Source organism: Malus domestica, chromosome 04 (genome assembly GCF_042453785.1).
Source record: "Malus domestica chromosome 04, GDT2T_hap1".
NCBI classification, from domain to species: Eukaryota; Viridiplantae; Streptophyta; class Magnoliopsida; order Rosales; family Rosaceae; genus Malus; species Malus domestica.
The window spans coordinates 6,358,478-6,373,960 of record NC_091664.1 but is presented as its reverse complement, the minus strand read 5'-3'; the positions used below and the strand labels follow the sequence as shown (position 1 = coordinate 6,373,960).

Genomic DNA, 15,483 nt, shown 5'->3' with positions numbered 1-15,483 from the left:
TTCGATTTTATTAGCAGCGAAAAGCGAAAATGTTTATAAAATAATATTAAAAGAATTAAATTTGTAAATAAAATTTAATAAATTAAATGATGTGAAATTTGATGATTGAATAATTATTTAAATATTGATAGAGGGAAAACCTTTAAGGGAAATGATTCTCATTTGTTTTTTTTAAATAGGTACACTCTATTGACCGTTAAATCTGATTTTAATGAAATTATGTACTTGAGATTCTGTGATTTATGATTTAATCTCATTCATTAAAACCAGATCTAACGGTCAATAAGGTATCCCATTTTTTTTGAAAAATGGGAATCCCTTTCTTTAAAGGGCATGTTGATAAAGGTGTTCAATTTTTATTGATCACATATTATCTAATTTACAAATTTTATTTACAAAATTAATCTCTCTAGTATTACACTTTTAAATTCAGATACAAAATGGAAAGTAAATTTGCAAGATGAAAAATATTACGAGAGAAGTACAAAACGGTAAGTAAAATTGCGACTCGTAGACTGAGTTTTTTCTTCTTCATACATTTTGTTTTAAATATATAATCCCCAAGTTTGGCATTTTCCCTCCTTGCCATGGCCATGGACCACAGTAGTCTCACCGTCCCTACAAATTGTTTGGGCAAAATGGCCTTTGGGTCTCGAACCAATAGGCCGGTCGTTAACTACATACGTTTAATTAAAAATAATATTAGATTCCATGTGATAAAGTACCATCTAATCTTATTAGGCCATTCTAATTGTTTGGCTGTATTTAGCCACCATCCTTAAATAAAGATATATCCTTAAAAGTTAGACGCTTTATAGACTATCTGTTACCTCATATTTTTGACATAATATTAGATAATATTTGTACGAGAATTAACGTTAAACTGTGAGATGACAAAGAGTACATAAAGAGTCCCACTTTGGGGAGTCATAAATAGTGCAAGGTTATAATTTTGGGAAATACTTCAAAATTGGACAACTTCTTAATCTTGGGTCAGGAGCAGGACATTTTGAATATGTACACAGCATGCACACGCCATGCACAACAATTGGACAGAAATAGGATTTTTCCTACACCGAAAAATGATCAAATTGTCCTCCCATATAAATGAGTTATCCAGAAGTTCCAGTATTCATTTCTCATTTTGTAGAGAGAGAAACAGAGAGGAGAGAAGGAGAAAATCTCTCTCGCCCAATTCCAATTCTAAGAACTCTAACCCCCATCTTCTTCATCCAAGAGGTTTCTCTCTAACCCACCCATCTTCTTCATCCAAGCTATCTCTCTTTCTTTCTTCTTCTTTTTTTCTCTCTCTCTCCTCTCTCTACATTTCGAATATGCACAATAGCTCTCTCTCTAACCCACCCATCTTCTTCGATTTTTACCTTTTCATTTGTATGTTTTGTGAACTGGGTTTGCTTAATTCTGCTTTTTGATTGATGGATTTTTAGAGTTGAAGTAATTGGTTTGGTGTTTCTTGGAGGAGACCCAAATCCTTCGTTTTTTATTTTTTATCATTTCTCTGATTTATATGTGGGTTTTCTTTTCTTCTATCTAATCCCTCCCTCTGCTCTCTCTCTCTCTCGATCCAAATTTACAAGCACTAAAATAGGGTTTGGCTTTTGCTGCAATTAAGTGAAAAAACGTATTAAAGGTCAGTTTCCTTTAGGAGAATAGATAAATTTGAGGGAAAAGAGAGAAATCAGAGTGGAAAGAAGAGAGATGGATATGGACGAAATTGTTTTGCGTAGTCGTTCGCTCTTTTCGTATTAAGCTCGCTCATACACTATATGTATACGACATGCACATCTTACACTTCTATATCTGAGCTCAACCCAAAAACTCATAGCTCACAGCTTTCTCTTCGAAATCAGAAAAAATGACGCAATCAGATAAATGACCCTAAACTTTATATGACGAATTGAAGATTCATTAATTTGAATTTGGTATCAAAATTGATTGGCTTCAAATATTTCAAGGATTTGAAAATTGCAGTTTGAATGGGCACAAAAGAACCCAATTGAATCAAATGGAATTGTTTCACAAACTCGTTCGTTTTTTTTTTTTTGGGATTTGCAGGCCTTGCCTTTGAATCAAGAAAAAAAGTAGTAAACTACGTTATTGTGAAGAGTATCAAAGATGTAAATACGCACCATATACACTATATGCACATGACATGCATATAATATATACAGTACATGCACATGATATGCACAGAGCAGGAGAAACTTTAAAGGCAACATATTGGTATAATGGATACAATTAAAACATAATTGTTACGTATATAAGATTACAGTGACAATTTGAAAAGTCTTGTTACGTATATCAACCACCACTTAACTGTACACGTGGAAAACATGATACTTGTTGTCGTTATTTAATGGACACTCATGATCCTTAACGTTCTCTAAGCTTCTTTATTATTATTATTTTGTTTTTCGCCAAGACCAACTAGGTTGTGGTCATACTCGCTAAATTATGGGGCACAACATGCATGCATCATAACTAGTGAACATTTCTGCTTCTCATATCAAGATGTAGCTATGCACATTACGGAAAAAATTTCTCAAATTTCTGCAATTGGACACTTGAACGAGAAATTGTTCCATCTCAGTTTTCTAGCACATCAAAACTCAAAATTTATTCCACAACCGATACACCTCAACATGAAACACAAACCCTAATTTAACTTCTAAGTATTAATTCATCTTACAAAACAACCTATTTATTCCATAAATCATTGATGAAGGAACTTAGAACTAAACACCCTACCTTACTATGCATACCGAAGCTTTAGTCGCTGGAAAAAATGGAACTTTTTGGCCAAAACAAAAAACATGGTACAAAACCCAACTCTTTCTTCTCATCTCTCTCGCGCATCTCCTTGTTCGAAATCAAAGGTATGAGGTCAACCCAAAACCCAGCTCACTCTTCTTGCCTCTCTTTGGACTTCCCTCTTTTCAAAATCAAAAATCAGAAATATGAGCTCAACCCAAGAACCAAAGCTCATAGAGCTCTCTCGACCACCCTCTCTTCCAAATGAGAGCAGTGATGCAATGGGCTGATGATTTTTAGTATTCATATGTGGGTATTTTAGTAATTTCGGATTTGTGCATGACTGATGCATTGCCGGTTTGTCCTATTTATGTCCCCAGATTAGATAAATTGTCCCATTTTGAACTATTTTCCTATAATTTTTCATGTCCAATGATGGAGGGGTTTCAGTTTAACCCCTTCATATTTATTACCTTTTAGTATATTGAGAATAACTATGGTATTTTTACAAATTGCTTCATTTGCAGCCACTTGGTCTTGGCCCTCCGATTTCCAGCATGTTTTGCATTATGTGGCTTAGTTGTTGCAGGTGCCTGATATTTGATGTATCGCCAGCAAATTTGCACGTGGTAGACCCAGGCGCAGTGTTAGCCCGTTCCTACAAAGTACAAAGAGGGCTACATTTGGTAAGCCCTTTAGGAATTGGCACATAATTTTTTTAGGAGAATATTTTTGCCGTTGGAGTTGAATTTTGAGTTAAAAGCACTTCATCGGAGATGGCCTTTATTCATGAATATTGATAGAAAACTCTCATGACCAAGAATTAATCTCTCATATGAACAAGACATAAGTTTTTGAATATTTGTGTGTGCAGTGAAACCAGAATTAGAGTAAGAAGAAAGGCAAATAAGTGCAAGAGGAATAAATACGTAATCGGAGTTGGCCCGCTGAGTCTGTCACTAAAATCCTCCAGTTACAATTAAAGAAAAATATCATGAAAGAAATTATTAAGATGTTAACCAATTATTAAAACAAGAAATATACTAACATCAATCGGTCGATCACATGTGATACTAGCACAACTATTGATATTTGTAGACAACACTGTAAGGTCCCATTAAGCTGAGCCAACATCGACTTATTGGTTGCCTATGACTCTTTAACATTTTCAAAATCCCCATGTATATTGGTCTATGTATTCAGATTTGACTCGTAAACATAGTTTGGACAAACTAAATAAAGAGTCAACAACATTGAATTACATCATGTTCCTTCTTTTTATTCTTCTATTTTTTTTTCCTATCATTGCTCTATCTTCTTTTTCTCTTGTTTTGCATGGAACTTTATTGCGCTTACCAAGTGCCTTAAATGACAAGTTTTGGCAGTTTTCAAGATTGCTCGACATTTTCCAACACTCACCTCTCGACAAGCCTCGAAGATTACAGCAGTAGTCGACATATATTAGCAAGACACCACAAGTGTCCACCAAGCGCTCAAAAAATGATCGATGAAGGTTTTTTTTTTTTTTTAAATAATGACCTGATCAAAATTCAAACATACAATTATTTTTATATACAAAAAATTATTTTTATAGGGGTCGGTGGGTCCCCAAATAGTTGTTGGTAGTTGGTTAATTAACGAAATGCCTAGAGTATTAATCTTTGGTCAAACTCTTTTTGACAAACAATTATATTAGTGAGTTAAATTGTTAATTATTAACTGAATAGAATTGGTGAAGATCGAATCCACATCTAAGTATTTTAGCATAAATGTTTTCTATCACTCTATGAAACGCCATTTGCAGAGTTTCCACAAACCTTCCATCTTCCACATCTGAGTTTAAAGAGAGGCTTTGATTTAATGACCCGTTCAATTAGCGGGGGCATTCTTAATCATCTGATGTTGATCGATTATTATCTTGAGGACGAGGGTTGGAGGGTCCTGCGTGCCAAATTTTCATAGTGTCACGTCTTGCTTTATTTTTATGAAACAAATAGTTTTATTTAAAGAGAGAAGTTTTTAGTACACCTGTGTCAAATACAATCAAACCAAAAAAAGTATTTTCGCCCATAGAACATAAAGAATTCTCCCAAATATCAATGTTTTTTTTTATTTTTATGGAGTGATCAACACTAATAATGACATCGACAAGAAAATTTGCCTCACGAAATATATGACAAAGAAATAAAAGAAAAGGAGATTAATGTCATATTGTCTTATGCTTGGTTGGGTCATTTGGATTTTAATCTTCACCTAAGCAATCACCGAAATCTAAAAATGATGAAGTGGATGGAGTTTTTTTTTTTTTTTTTTAAATAAACGATATTATCTACACTAAAGGGGCGAGATGGGCTCAGTCTCACAATGAGTTACCAGTAATGTGGTTCAAATTCATCTTTGACGACAATCGAACCTAAGATCTCTCACTTACAGGTGAAAAGAAATACTACTAGATTATAATACTAAATGACAAGTGGACTACGAAGTAAAAGAAAAAAAAAGAAAAAGAAAAAGAAAAAGGATGTTGTGGTAATGAATTCTAAAAGTAAGGCTGTGAAAGGCCATCCAAAACTCCCAAGGGTCATGGATCATTCTCAACCCAATGGTTGCTTTTGGGCGACCTATTATTTATTTGGTTTATAGACCCAAATTGGATCATGTACCTCATTAAGGCCTGCACTATTCTCATTGTTTAAATTTTGGTTATGTTTACACTTTTATTATAGAGTAAAATGTTGATGTGGTCCCTTAATTATTATCAAACTAAAGTTTAAGTCTCTAAACTATTATTTAGAAAAATAAGTCATTAAATTCATTAAAAATTACATTTGTCCACTACTGTAAGATTGGAAGCTAAATTTTTTGTGGGACGAAATATAAGATTCAAAGCTAAATAATCTAGGTCACTATCAATTTAAGTTAGATTCACAACCTATACGCAATGTTAAGGGCTTATGAGTGAGAAAATGATAGTATTACTATCTAAAGTGTGCCACGTGACTTAAAATGATGAAAATCGGGTGGAACAACTTCAAATCTTATAAGAGGGAGGAAATTAACAATTTTTAATGAGTTAAAGGACTTATTTTTTCTAAAGAAAAAAAAATTGTATAGGGACTTAATTTTCGAGTAATGATGTAGGGATAAAATGACATTAGCGGTTTAGTTCAGTTTATTCGGTTTCCATATATGTAGATCAAAACCTCTTTAATACTAGTTTTCTATTTGGCTTTTGCTTTAAGGTAAATAGGATTAAATACCAAGTTGAACATAGGAAAAATATCATTTCTAAGGAAAATTACCAAGCCCAACCCATTTTATTTAGATTAAGTCACAATTTTTTTTTTTTTGAACAAACGATATTATTTACTCTAAGGAGGAGGGGGTGAGCTTAACCTCACAATGAGTTAGCAATAATTTGATTCAAATTCGCCTTTGGTGAGAATTGAACCTAAGACTTCTTACTTACCAGTAAAGAATACCACTAGACCGTAGTACTAGGTGGCCAAGAAATTTTCAAACATAAGACAATTTATATTACCTCTTGCACGTCACTTATAGGTCACTGACGCCAATGCTAGAAATTGTTGTCGGCCACCATCATCGGTGATGAAATTTTTTTCGATCGTTGGAAAAATTTTAAGTCATTTTTCAATAGTGACATAAAAAAAAATATGAATAGGTTCAACTTTTTCATCTTCCATTATGTTTATTGTATCTTCTCATGTATACATAATACAATAAAAAACCAATGAGAAAATTCTTTGCTTTACATGTGTTTTTTGAAAGTCACTGTTAGACTGTGACGACCCGTCCCTAATTTTATCATTTTATTAATTTTAAAAGAGTACATTTTAAAAGACTATGACGAAAATGCCCCTAGAGGTAAGGATTTTGACTTCTGTTAACCATCATTTAGAGAGACGTATGACTTATTCTTTTAGTGTAGTTGCGTAGTACATGATAATACGAACGTGTATGCGCCAATGGAGCTGAATTTGGAGTTACGACAAAGATTTTACAAACTACGGAGCGTGATGGGCATTTTAGTAAATTCACGTTACAGGAGATATTTTTCTGTTTCTCCATTGATGACTTTGAGCTGTGTGCCATGTGGTGCCCACACCCCATTCCTTCACATTTCTCCCGTGTTTCCCTCTCATCTCTCTTTTTTCTTTTCTGCCATCCTATCATGTCTCTCTCTCATTGTACTCTCATCTCTCTGTAAAATAAAATAAAAACAATGGAGCCGAGCTCCCTTATCTCACATTTTCCCGTCCTTCTCCTTCCCATCCCAAACCTTAGAGATTTTAAATTATGCTCACTGCACAACAACAAACTGGACAATGACACCACCATCTATAGGTTTTCTCCTTCCTCCCTCATTTCACTCTACTTTCCCTGAGTTTAAGAACCACCACCAGTGCATATTTTCCGGTGAACTTGCAGCAACTCCACCACGGTGAGCCTCGAGACCACTCTTAACCTCAGACCTTTCTTATTTTAAACTCTTAATATTGTTTTGGGTTAATCTCAATTTACTACCCTCAAGTTTCGTGGTTTTCAACATTTGGTACATGAAGTTTTTTTTCGTCCCAAAGTCGTACCTAAAGTGTTAATTTTGGGACATACTCATACATCCGTTAAGTTTTCCGTCAGAATCTCGTTTAACTGATGACGTGGCGCCCACATAGACAATGACTTGGCGCCACGTGTCAATTTGGACCCATTTAAATATAAAAAATAAAAAAATAAATTTGTTTTCCTTCTTCGTCTCTCTCCCTCTTCTATGAGAAAACCCAGCAACCACCAACCTTTACCCACAACCCAACTCCATGAGCTGTAGGAAATGGGTTCCCAATTGAAGGTCAAAAGAGAAAAATGAGAGTCCCACCGATCCTGACTCCACCGTCGTGATCCGACCGGAAGCCGAGTCGCAGTTGGCTTGCAGATCCAACATCTGCACCGAAGCCGCCTCCACGACACCAGCGATTGCAGGTAGAAGAAGGCCGCGATCAGCCCAAACACCAGATTCGAGGGTAGCAGAAGAATCGATGGGGCACACTCGGAAAGCAACAGAGCCAGCGTGAGCACCAGAAAGAAGAATAATGAGGCCACAGACTGCAAGGACATGAATTGGTGGACGAGGGTGCGGCCCTTGAAGAGTGGGTCGGCGTCGAATAAGGTGAGGGTCTGGTGGACGACATCGACCAATAGGCAGGCGATTATGGCATAGAGTTGGAGATACCTGAGGCGATGATGAGGATGATGATTAAGGTTGGAAGATGAAGAGGAGAGGGGGAAGGGGTAGTAGGACTTGGCGACATAAGACTTTGGAGATTTGAGGTGGTTGCGGGTGCTGGCCACCATGTGGTAAAGTCCCAGTGATACCAATACGGAGGAAGACAAAATCTGGTATACTAAGGCTGCCATTTCTCTCTCTTTCCTTGCTTATTTTGATGCTGCTTCAATCATTCTCTCTCTTGAGTTTTGAGTGGTGATTCGATTCTTTATTTATTTATTTTTGGTGCGCTGGTGGTTATGGAGATGGAGGGTCGGGTGGTAGAATAAAGGGGTTCTGTTTTCTGTTTTTTTTTTTTTAATTTCCACATGGATCCCTTAATGACACGTGGTGCCCAATTATTGTCCACATGGGCTCCACATCATCAGTTAACGGGAAACTTAACAGCCAGACTAACGAATGTATGAGACTGTCCCAAAATTAAGACTTTAGGTATAACTCCGGGACGAAAAAAACTTCATGTACTAAATGTTGAAAACCACAAAACTTGAGGGTAGTAAATTGAGATTTACCCTATTGTTTTTAACCTTAAAATTTGATTGGGGGTGATTTAGTGTTGAGGACAAGTCGGGGAAGTTTTTCCCCAGATTTTTGGAAGGAACCAACCGTGGTCATCGAGCCACTTTTTGACTACTTTTCCGGTAAACTCCAACCATGTCACGGCCTCAAATAAGTAACGACCGATTCCCTACATTTCTAACTTCAAGTTGGTTCTTGTATCATCAAATTTGGTTAAGAATCGAGCTCGAAATGAGCTCTGAAAGTCGGGGGAAAAACCTGCACAATTGTAGGAACTCGTGAAGAAGGCGAGTACGTTTGTACTCGCAAGCACGTGGGTGTGCGTGGGCTCACTTTGGTTGGCGGCGTGTGCGGCGTGTTTGATTTGATGACATGATTTGTGAGTGGGTCTTTGTTTTTAAATATTATATATTTATTTAGTTTCCATTTATACATTTGAAAAAGAATTCCATAAGTATGCCTAGATTATAATAAGATTTATAAGAATTAGCGAAATAGCGAAAATTTACGAAACTATCCTAAATTCTATAGGATGCACATGTATGCGTACTTTTACGGGATTCTAATTACAGCCATGATTAATATTTTATTTATTAGTATTATGTCGATGTGAATTATCGATTTACTATTGTGTGATCGTATTTACATTCTCTGTTTATCATGGCTGCACTGGTGTTAATACTCGCACGGGCCATGGCCAGTCTTTCACGTGTATGTTCACATTGCACCGTACGCTCACTTTGGATTCATTGTAGGTGCCAGTCCTGTCCCAGATTGCTATAGGCAATTAAGACTCGTATGTAATGCGCGTAGCGCCAATCTTCACATGATTGTAGTGCTAGAGCGTAAATCGTTATTACACCCAGTTCTGTTCATGTTCGAATACCTCTACATGAACTCGTGTGTCAGCCTGTGTCGATGAGCACTCCATGTGATATGTTTATTTCTGCACGATATCATAATTACTGGAAGTTATATGGCTATTTACGAATTTTGTGACGTATTGAATTCTTGAGATATTGCAGGCTACAGTAAGTATTTTCATACTATACGTTATAGTATATTTTGGAAACTATACTTGTTTTATGACGAGGGGTTCTAATGTTTTCAAAAGGTTTTTATAAAACATTATTTTTTGGCCCACTCACCTTTGTTTTTCGCCCCTCCAGGTTTTAGTAGTTGAGCTTTCGTATCAACAAGGATTCTTGGCAAATCTCAGTATAGACGGTTACCTTCAATGGTATAATTATTATCCTACTCTACTGTACTTTACTTATGCTCTGACATCACATGTGAAATGGATTCATTCCCCCTCACAAGTGCACTCTTATATTTAGGCACTTTTAGGTTTAAATTTATTCACATTTTTCATATAACTACACTTTATGGCTTCGTCACCCTCTTGGTGTTGACCAGCACAACTCGATTTGGAGTCCAGGTAGACATTCCAGGTCGGGGTGTGTTAGTTTGGTATCAAAGCATAAGTTTGGGCAGTATTGCGTTCATCACACACATGATGTAAGCATTCCTGGTTCTTGAACCTAAATGTCGAATCTTGCCACCTCGTCAAGCACGAAATATGTGTTCACTTTTCCTAAGCTTTGGGCATCGTCAACGACTTATCGACCTTCTAGAAAATCGTTTTGGCAACCGCCCCTAGACTATAAACAATGAACCTCCCTGCTAAGGAAAAATTCATTTTGGAAATGAGTTCTTAGCCCCGCAGTAGGGCTAATGTATCGATAGTTGTGTATCACTAGAGATTTACCAATCAATTCCATCACCATTCTCCCATTGTATTTACCAACCTTTTTTTACTCTTTGGCAGTATCCATTAGTATACCACTTATCAAACTCCTATGAAGCCTTACTTTTCATCAAAATCTTTGGAAGTTTCTTGAACGACATTGTGGTGCTAAAGTGGTAGCACTCGATGGAAGAACACTTCGACAATACAATTTTTTCAAACGTAGTGATAATTCCGGATCTTCAAGGGGAATATCAATTTTTGTTTAAGTTCTTTCTAGAGTAGATTATTAACAAATTCCTTTTTCCAACTTTAGAACACACCAACCAACACTAGTTCCCAGATTTCCTTTCGATGTTGTACTCATAATTTCGATGAGTATATGCTTGTGAGTATGAGTTGTTATACCTTCAGGTAGCAGAAATCCCCAAAGTAGAATTCAAATTCCTCTAGAATCAAGGAAACCACCTCACATGACCAATTACTCACCAATCAACCGAAACCATCTACTCGAGCGGGCTCTAACTTATAATCAGCCTACAGTGTATCTACTAATTGACAATATTGTCCGATATCTAGGAATTGTCAACCAGTATTCAAGCAGTATGATTTCTGATACCGAACACATGTACTAGTATCTAGGAGTGATACCTTTATGCCAGAACGTCAGTTCACAGTTTCAGGGTAGTGAACAATATCAAAAGTATCATAAATGTGTTAGTTAGCAACGCGACTGATAGACTGATTAACAGTGATTACCTGGGCCAAAGAAATTAAATCGTGGGAACTTAGGAGCAAGTTTTGTATTAGGACAGCAAATTCGTAGTTGTCTTAGCCATATTACCCATTTAGGTAACCAAAACCTCTTCGACCAGTCACTTTTTCTATCACTTCCACAAACAAATATTAGAATTGAGGCACTAGTTAATTCCCACTGTAAGAGAGAATTGTGTATCCAGAAAGCGGTGAGGACTTATTAGTACGTGTCATAAAGAAAGGAAGTAGTATGGTACGATTCGAAGACGTATACATTTGGTGTCATTTCTCAAAATGTTACTTGGGATATCACCAAATAGTGAAGTGATGTTTACCATCGATCCACTTTCTTGTACTACACTAGTTTTCCTTGCATCTTATCGAACAACTCCTACATGAATGAGAGAACTTAGTTACAAAAGCTTATCGAATAGGAATTTACCCAATCAAACACTTTATCTAGGGAACCTCAAACCTATCTGCGAATGCAAAAGACTAAACCTTAGGATCATACCTAGACTTTAGCAACTCAATCGAATGACGATTAGAACTGTTAACCCATACTTCAAATTGATGGTCTACCCAACCAACTTTTGGAACTCGAGTTTCTTCTGTAGTTTGTCGAACTTGTAGTGGTCTTATCGATAACTTTCTCACCTATCCCATCAACAAGATCAAATTTTCTTAACCACCAACAATCAGCTTATTACCACCTTCCTCAAAGGTTAACTTGGTACTTTTCATGTGAGACGTGATCTCAGCAGACAACATTCTTTTCTTTTCCCCAAAAGGTTGCAAATGTAGGAAATTGGATATTTCCCACAAATTGTTGTGAAATATGCATTACCCTTGGCTTTGTCGATTTTATTGGTTGTTTGTTAGTGACTTTTCAGCTGTGGCATTTTTCCTTCCAATTTAAGTTGAGGAAAAACCAGTTTAGTTGAGACGTGGATTATGATTAAAGTTGCGACAACTGAGGTGTTTAAACAATATTAATTTATATGTAGGTAATTACACGATTCAAACAATATTATCTTTTTTTTTCACGAGATATGTCTATTTTTTTAATACGGTTAATTAATTTACATATGTTACTAATATTTATGATTCAAGAAAGGTAAAATATCCATATGGATTTAATTACTCATCATAATTAGGATGAGTAATAACATTTATTTACCAAATCAAGATTTTGTGGTATAAATTGTAAATGTGTTGTAATAGTTAGTTATATATTTGTCTACATGACAGTATATTTGAAATTTGAATTTTATTTGAATGTGTAAATTTGGGTGGGTTTTTGTTTGAAAAATAAGAGTTTCAAGTACCTATATCTAAAGAACCCTTATCATAATCATATTCAAACAATCTCCACATCTTTTATCCCACAACAAACTCTATCATTATTCCCCATAAATAAATAATAAAAAAAAAACTATCATAATTGTGATTACAAAAGAATATATAGGCGTAAAGGGTTGAGATAGACCACCATTCAACCCTCCGATTAAGGCAAACAATATTTTTGGTGATATTATCTACGCACTATTTTTTGCCTCTCAAACATTCATTTTTATCTCACACATCCTCTCAATTTCTGATTACTGAAAGGGATGAATTGTTGTGTTTGGCGGATTTTCAAGCCTACACATGGACAACAACTGGATGACATGAAGCGCATGTGGCTGTTTGACTTCACACGAGGACAACCCGTTTTGATACCATGATGAAATTGAGGTTCCACCGTAAAATCAATTGGTAATATATGGAGTAATCCAAGACCATATAAGCACATAGTAAACATTGTCCCTCACTGATGTGGGACAACTCTCAACATTGGTGTGCTGATTGAAGTGTTTCTTGCGTTTCTTCTTTCGGCCTTGTTTAATGTATTTACTCTACGTGATTTTATTTAGGTAACCCATCTTTTCAATAGCTCTGCACATTGGTTGTCAGTGAATGAGTAATCCGCCATGAACTAACTAACGCTTCTCATTCGCTATCATTGTTTGACCTCTTAATCACAAAAGGAGATCTAAGAAAACTCTTTCAAAAAGTCAAAGTGAGACTCTTTATGGACTTTATTTGATCTCACAGTGTAACGTTAATTTTCATACTAATATTATAAAATATTATGCCAAAACTATTAAATGACAGAAAGTCCGTGGAGTGTCATACTTGAAAAAAAAACATCCTTAGAATATGAATTTCTCTTACAAAAGAAGCCGTAATTGATCAGGAGACATTGACATTGGCAAGCCAATGGATCTCCAACCGACAAAAGGCACCGCTTATATAGGATGCTCGGAGTATATTCTCTCAAGTAAACAAAACAGAAACGCATATGCGGACGTAAAGTAGAAGTAGGCAACGAATTTGAATGCGTGTTAGGAATAAGCTTGAAAAGTAAAGGTGAGAAAGTAGACTGGAAATTAGGGGAAGGCATAAAGATTAGAAACATATAAAAAAAAAATGTAAAAGGTGACAAAATTTGAATTGAAATTTAAGAAAAGCATAAGCTTGAAAACATACTCATTGATTATTTAACTGCTAAAGCTCGTAGTTTAATAGTTTAAAATAATTAAACACGCTTTACAAACAGTTCTCACATGGATTTTGTTTTTGGTCAGTCAAAAGTGTCCGAGTCTTCTTGAGCCAACGACAATTTCTTTTCTCTAGTTATTTTTTAATAAAACAATAGGGTTAATGAGTTAAATAATCTAAGTTACATATTAATACAATTTTATTTGTCGACCAAAAATTCATGAAATTACTATTCTAACATTCTCATCAAAGCTAAACAAAATTAAAACACATGGTAATCTAGTAATTACATACCACTTAATATTATGCTTTTTAAACGAACCTCATAGCCAAATAAACATACATATCTTATTTAAAAATAAAAAATGGAGGAGGTTTTTGTTTTTTTTATTAAAAAAAAAACCCCCACGTCTCCCACCTCAAAACCACCCCCTAATAGCCCCTTCTTCAAAGTTCCACTCCCAATTTTTTATTTTTTATTTTTAAAGAAGTGATATAAATATTTTTATAACAAATAATAGACGAATTTAAGGGAAATTTTATTTAAACTCATGTAACATCTTTTTACACCCAACTTAAAATTTTGAATGTTAATTGTTTATTTTACCCTATTGCATAATTACTATTAAGTACAAAATTAAATTAATAATAAAACTCAAATTTATCAATAAACTCAAACACTATAATTACCCTATTTCAGTAGTCTTATTAAACCCTGCAATTCTTTTCCTGTTCTGGTTTCTATTTAGCTGAAATCTCAATAGGGTTTTCTATCAACTTTTGACTCTTTGTAAAATTTGGGTTTCTTTTCCTCCTCTTTGCAGATAAATCTGAGAGCTGAGAGATAAGCTTTTATTTTACAGTTGGTTTGTCCGGATGGCGCTGGTTGCATCTGGGTCAATAGAACCAGCATGATGCAATGAAACTACAGCTCTGAAGGTAGAAGGAAACAGCAGCTTTTATTTTACAGTTGGTTTGTCCGGATGGCGCTGGTTGCATCTGGGTCAATAGAACCAGCATGATGCAATGAAACTACAGCTCTGAAGGTAGAAGGAAACAGCAACTCAATGACAGCAACCTTATCTGGTGCAACATCAGGCGGACCTGATCGTAACTTACTTGAACAATGATAACTATGATCCTTTAATGTTTCACTGGAACTCTCATTTTCTGGCAGTGAAGATGCTCGTTTCAACCAATCCAATCGTTCGTATATGGAAACTTTCAAATTAGGAACCTTTTCCATACGCACTAAAACCTCTTATAGCGTTTTGCAATCTAAACCATCTTCTTGATTATGTGCTACGGGTGCTTGGGAAATGCGTTGCTTCTTCGAAGTTGATTCGTTACACTGATCATTTGATGCATCATCAAGGTGCGGAAAAAATCGCCTTTTCTGATCGGTGAATGCCTTGAGAGCTAGCCTAAAACATTGAATAACAGAATTCAAGAAATGGCTTCAAGGGTCAACACAACAAAATACACAACCACTAAATATAATCCTCAATAAACCAGATTCGAAACCTGCTTTGAAATTAAGAAACTTGTATTGGTTCCATATTTTTTACAGTGAAAATTATTCAAAATCTATACTTTTTGGGAAGAGAAACTTCCATATGCTTTTGAATTTCAAAATTTTTTCGTTTAATCATGAATTTTCGAGGAAAGGAAATAGAGAGGCAATGCTAACAAGCAGGAAGACCAATTCCATGAAACTCGAAACCAACCTGGTCCTGTCAACTGCAGAAGCACCAGCTTGGCCGGCGAGCTGCTGCTTCCAAGCATACGCAACCACAGCGCCATCCGAACAAACAAACGGCATGTGTAATCCCCAAGAATTGAA

General features: G+C 35.6%; 1 pseudogene; it reads right to left on the bottom strand.

Moving 5' to 3' along the window:
• Window positions 1–14,457: 14,457 nt before the first annotated feature.
• LOC139195131 (mediator of RNA polymerase II transcription subunit 27-like) lies at window positions 14,458–15,483 on the bottom strand (annotated as a pseudogene).